At 40.7% G+C, this 5,735-nt stretch overlaps 1 non-coding gene and 1 pseudogene across 1 annotated transcript; both read right to left on the bottom strand.

Annotated features, from left to right (window-relative positions):
- Window positions 1–257: 257 nt before the first annotated feature.
- LOC101606552 lies at window positions 258–1,483 on the bottom strand (annotated as a pseudogene).
- A 2,610-nt stretch (window positions 1,484–4,093) lies between these two features.
- LOC123461020 lies at window positions 4,094–4,283 on the bottom strand. Its single transcript, XR_006637351.1, has one exon. It is a non-coding gene; the product is annotated as a U2 spliceosomal RNA (small nuclear RNA).
- Between the last annotated feature and the right edge of the window lie 1,452 nt (window positions 4,284–5,735).

Genomic DNA, 5,735 nt, shown 5'->3' with positions numbered 1-5,735 from the left:
ACTGAAAAATCACAGCTTAGTTTTAAGCTAAAGAGGAAAAGAATAGGACAAATTATTAGCAACCATAGAGTAAAAGATAGTCTTTTCTTCTTTAAACTTTTACTTTGGTGACATCACAGAAAAACCTTACAGGTTCACATGGTAAGACATGATCAGAGAAAAGGCCATCAGAAACCTTGATGCCCATCACATAATGTTTAATTTGAGGTTCTGGGAATGTGATATCCTTAAGCTGAGGAATGGACAATTGGTACTCCTTATTCCTCACCCTCTCCTTCATCAGAATTCACACCAACCTCCTCATAACACTTTCCTAGGACATTCATGCCCTCACAGGACTCAGATAACACTCCCTCACCCACACCCTTGCCCACAAACAAGTGCACAAAGGTGTGCTTGGCATAAGTAAAGTTAAGCTTGTGGTCTAGGTGAACCCAGGCCTCAGCAATGACTGTGGTGTTGCTCAACATGCACATCGCCTGCTGTCCCTCAGTCAGATCTTCACCAGGTACCACAGTGGAAGGCTGGTAGTTAATCCTTGAAGCCAGTGAGGCACCAGTCCAAAAACTGGATGCTAGGCTTGGTCTTGATGGTGGCATTGGCAGCACTGAAATCTTAGGGGATCACATTGCCACAGTACAGCTGGCAGCAAGCCACGTATTTACCATCGTGAGGGTCACATTTCACTCTCTGGTTGCCTGCCTCAATGCAGGCATTGGTGGTCTCTGCTACAGAAAGCTGGAATTATGGAATATCAACATTCAGGGCTTCATCAAATTTAAGGGGAAAAGTTATGGAAGACACTGTCTACTAATAATGCAATACAGGTTAGTGTATATTGGGTGCCGAATATTGAGGTTTCTATGACAAATGTCTTAGATAGCGTCATTGTCTGCTGTTAAGGCACAATCAGAGCACTGCAGGGAGGTGTGAGTGCTGAGAATGGAATTGTAGGGCTTTACCACAGCATTGGAAACCTAGGGGACTGAATAAATGGACTTCTTGAGGTAATCAACAGAGATCCATACCATCAGCAGGGAGGTGAAACCAGAGACAGTCCCCTACCTAAGCTATGGAAAACCAAGAAGCCATGAAGGCTTGTGTAGTGGTCAGACAGGTTGGGCATTTTGTGCAAGACCAGGTCAATAATCTCTTTGCCAGTTGTGTAGTATTCACAGGCATAGTAATCATCTTTATCGCCTGTGATAAGCTGTTCAGAGTGGAAGAGTTGGGGATAGATACCAGTGCAAACTTTATCAATAACAGTAGGTTCCAGGTCTATAAACACTACCCTGGGTACATGCCTGCTAGTGCCTGTCTCAATAAAGAAGGTGTGGAAGGAATCATCTCCTCCACCAATGGTCTTGTCACCTGGCGTCTGGCCATCAGGCTGTACGCTATGTTCTCAGCAGTAGTGGTCCCTGCAGGCATTGCCAATCTGGACATTAGTAAGGCCAAGGAGGATGAAGATGCACTCAAGCATGATGGCTACAAATTAAGAACCAAAGGAGACAGAACCAGTCATGCAGTTCAGGTTACCATCCCAGACAAGCAGACAAGCTAAGAGCCAAGATAACTAACTGAGGCTTTTTTTTTGTTTTGTTTTGTTTTGTTTTGTTTTGTTTTGTTTTGTTTTGTTTTGTTTTGTTTTGTTTCAAGGTAGGGTCTCACTATAGCCCAGTCTGACCTGCACTCACTCTGTTGTCTCAAGCTGGCCTGGAACTCACAGCCATCCTTATACCTTTACTTCTTGAGTGTTGGGATTAAGGTGTGTGGCACCATACCTGTCTTAACTTACATTTAAAAATATATATATAAATAATTATAATTCACTTGTATGTGTATGAGAAACTCCAAAATAATTTTGAACACTCATATTCTACTAAAATTATATTAACCATGAAAAATAAACATTGCCAAATTTCTTTGAAGATTATACTCTTTGAAAAGTTTAGCAGGCAGATACTTTCTGAAAGAATGATAGCATATATAGAAAAGCCCCTAAAGAAATATCTTATTGAACTTCTGTCCCATAAGAGTCTCAGAGTTATCTTGTAGAAAAGAAGAGGAAAGCTAGGGAAGTAGAAGACACAATTATTTTCAAATCTGTAGTAACTTGTAAAAATGGCATTATATTATAGTAAATCTAAGTGCCCCGGCCAGCGGGGAGTTGAACAAAGACTTGAGAAGAAGCTAACCTGAGTGGGAAAAGGCATACAGACACAAGAAGGAGACCATGCTAGGTGTTTGTCAAGGCCTCGAGATTTTATTTTTTCCACATAGGTTTATATATGGTTGTAGTGGGGAGGGGTCGTGGTCAGGGCAAAGATCACATAGTTATTGGTTAAATGGCAATGCCTTTGTTTCTTCATCAGCTACCAGCAGGATGGGGGAGTGCTCAGCCAGGCGTGCGATCCCATTGTTTCTGGTAGTTGAATATTAGGTGAGGAAGTAGAAACTTAACTTGCTATATGGCTGTTTCTGTTAACATGGCCAAGGTTTGCTTCATAGCTCCCAACATCTCCTCCCTTCTTTTATACAAAAAGAAGGGGAGGCCTGCTTTGCAGCTGTGGGTATTAACCAACTGGGGGAGTGGGTACCCGACTCTTCCCGTGAGGATGTCTTTTTTCCCACAATCTTTGGCCCTTGGTACCTTTTGGGGAGGAGAGGCAGGGCCTATGTGGCCAGAGAGTGAGGCACAAACAAGGCATGATGAAGGATATTTCTTGGAGAGCCTTTTATGGGATATAAATCCCCTGTTTTTAACTTTTGGAGGTTAAAAGGACCCAGAAGAGGAGCCCCTCCTGCGAGAACACCGTTGGTGGCACAAATGACCAGAAGAGGCATTTTATAAGAAAAAAAAGTGACCCTTTGGCTCAGAATTGTAGCCTCCACTACCTTCAGGGCTTCTAAAATTTATCACAGGTAAACTAAATGCAAAATGTTGAATGTCCCGGGGTGTAAGGGGATTGTAAAAAAGGTCAATAATGATTTTTACAATATCCTGCAGGAATTGCTACTGGAGTGGGGAGGCCTGGTTGTAGGGCTCCCATAGGCACCATGACCTTATTAATTTTTCTAAGGTCCTGGAGCAATCTCCATTTTAAGGGCATTCCAGAAACACTCCACTGCGGGGTCCTCTGGCCTCCAACCACCTGTTTAGATAAACGTACCATTTTAAACGTTGTAAAGTACCATTGTTTGCTTAGCCCATCACAATGGAGATTACCTTATCCTCAGTGCTTTTTGACCCAACTGGTTTCTTTGTTTTAGATTCTCCTTCTCCCTTTGTATCCATCTCTGGCCACCAGCTGGAAAACATTCAGGGAGAACTAAGATAAAGTCTGAGAGAGCCAAGGACATGTCCTATAGTGTATAGCTCGGACCTCTGTGCGAACATTTACAATAGACTTTATTAGACACTTGAAGAAAAGTGGCAATAGGCATAAGAGAAGCAGAAGGCAAACTCCCACAGCTGTAAAGCTGCCTATCCAGGAACTTAGAGAGTCCCAACCAGACCACACAGACTTACTTGTAGTAGATAAATCATTAGCAGCCTTAGTAGAATCAAAATCAAGATGACTGTTCTGTATAGCTAGAATTTTTGAATGTAAGTTAACCAAATATAACGAAATGTTATCATGGTGCCAAAATTGATACAGTTACTTTACATACAATAGAATAGAATCTTGTCTTTTCTGAGCCAAAACAGCTAGGTAAGTATTAATATAACACTTGATAAATTTTTTGTAAGAAAAAAACATTACTCGACAACCAATGATTTTGGCTTAAACTTGTTTCTTAAAGTTTGTAAACAGTTTAAAAACCTTTAACTTTAGGCATGGTGTTTAGGTTTAGCCTGAATTTTTTTTTCTTTCTTTTTCTCTTTTTTTTTCTTTCTTCTTCTTCTTCTTCTTTTTTTACATCCACACACCTTTATTTATATACTTTAACATTCTGATCTAAGTACCACTCAGAAGGCATTTTCAACAAGTAATCACTGAAAAATTCCTTCCCAGTTCTTTCAATCAATTCATCTCACCCCATCATTAATTATCTTTCCTCTCTCTCTCTTTTTTTTTTTATTCCCCTGAGGGGGTGCACCATTCCTAGAGGTACTGCAATACCAGGTTGGTGTGTGGAAGGACGGAGCAAGTTCCAATTCCAACTCTGAGCTCCAAAACTCCATTTACTATATTGTCCTCAGATAGGGGATGTATCATATATTAAACTGATAACAACAGATACTACACTTGATCTTAGCCAAAAAGCCAAGAAGCAATTAATTATCTTTCTTATAAGGCTATTAAAAATTACACCAAATTGATTAATCCTATTACTAAAATAAAGTAGTCTTAACACAATTGTATGTCATTAATACCAATAACACACTTGGAAATAATTTTACTAGAAGTAACTAAGGCAAATTGTGTAGTTATCTTGAGGCAGGCTGGCTTTGAAGTCATATAAGTTTCCTCCTCCTTTTAAGTAACAGGACATTACAATCTTTTTAAAAAAATATCTGACAAATTATAAGTTACCTCTTTAGAGGAAGTTTCGTTGTTTTTAATAATACTCTATGTAAGGTGAACTTGATCTAGAACAAATATCTGGCAAATTCACCCCTGAAAAAGACATTTAACTTTTCCTTTTTAATTTTTATGCTTAGGTCTTTGATTTCCTTGAAAAAGTTCTCTAGTTAAGAAAGGGGTGTCACCTGCATCCGTCTCATCTCTTTAGTCACAAACAGTAACAAACACGACACGACTAGTAAGCACAATGAGCACACATAAACGCATACACACACATAAAAAGAACAAATCCTCCTGATAAAATAAAAAATTTGCTTAAAGAACTTGAAGCAATCTCAATTTCTTGTGTTTTTAAAATAACTTTTACTATGACAATTAGCTCCTTTTTACTCTTTGTTAAATCTTTTTTCTTAACCGGTGTTCCTTGTGCCTTGAGGGAAGTTTTAAGCCCTTCAACAATTTATGCTTACTTAGGGTCTGTCCCATGATAGAAAAGGAAAGAGGAGATATGGCAAGACCAGAGTTTAACGTTCCCGCTTGGAGAACCAGCACAGAGGATTTGCCAGTGAGCTTGACGTGAGCCTGCAATTTTAAGAACTGGCAGCCACTCTAAGAGCATTTACTGGCTGTTGTGTAACCAGATTGGTTGGTAGGAAGAGAGGCTAGATACGAGGTCTTTGCCAACTCCCAAATGGGCTGTCAGGATTCACACAGGGAGTTAGGGGACTTCAGCCAATGCCATAGGGTAGCCCTGGCCAAGAGGCTTCAGTTGCCCTGTCGCTATTTTGCAATTCCACGTGATGGCGCCAACCGAAAGTAAAAGGAGGAAAAGAAGTGCAAAAAGAAACCCCGCAGTTCTTGTGTCTTGCAAATCTGACTACATAGTCTTTAACTGGTTTGCCTAGAAGTCTGCGTCACTTGTCTTACCTTAGTGGATCTGTATCACAGGTGGGTTTTTCTGTGGTGACCACAGAGCAGATCCGTATTACAGGTGTATTTCCTGTAGTGAACTATGCGGATCTTCACTGACCCTGGTGGGGTGGCAATCCAATGGCGAGGATGGCCATCCACTCGAGCGATGCCCAGGTCATACTTCGTACCTTTGGCCTCATGTTTGGGTGCCACTTGCCCCAGCCAGTGGGGAGTTGAACAAAGACTCAAGGAGAAGCTAACCTGAGTGGGAAAAGACAAACAAACACAAGA

The sequence above is a fragment of the Jaculus jaculus genome, chromosome 5 (assembly GCF_020740685.1).
Source record: "Jaculus jaculus isolate mJacJac1 chromosome 5, mJacJac1.mat.Y.cur, whole genome shotgun sequence".
NCBI classification, from domain to species: domain Eukaryota; kingdom Metazoa; phylum Chordata; class Mammalia; order Rodentia; family Dipodidae; genus Jaculus; species Jaculus jaculus.
The sequence above is the reverse complement of the archived record's forward strand: the minus strand, read 5'-3'. Positions and strand labels throughout refer to the sequence as shown.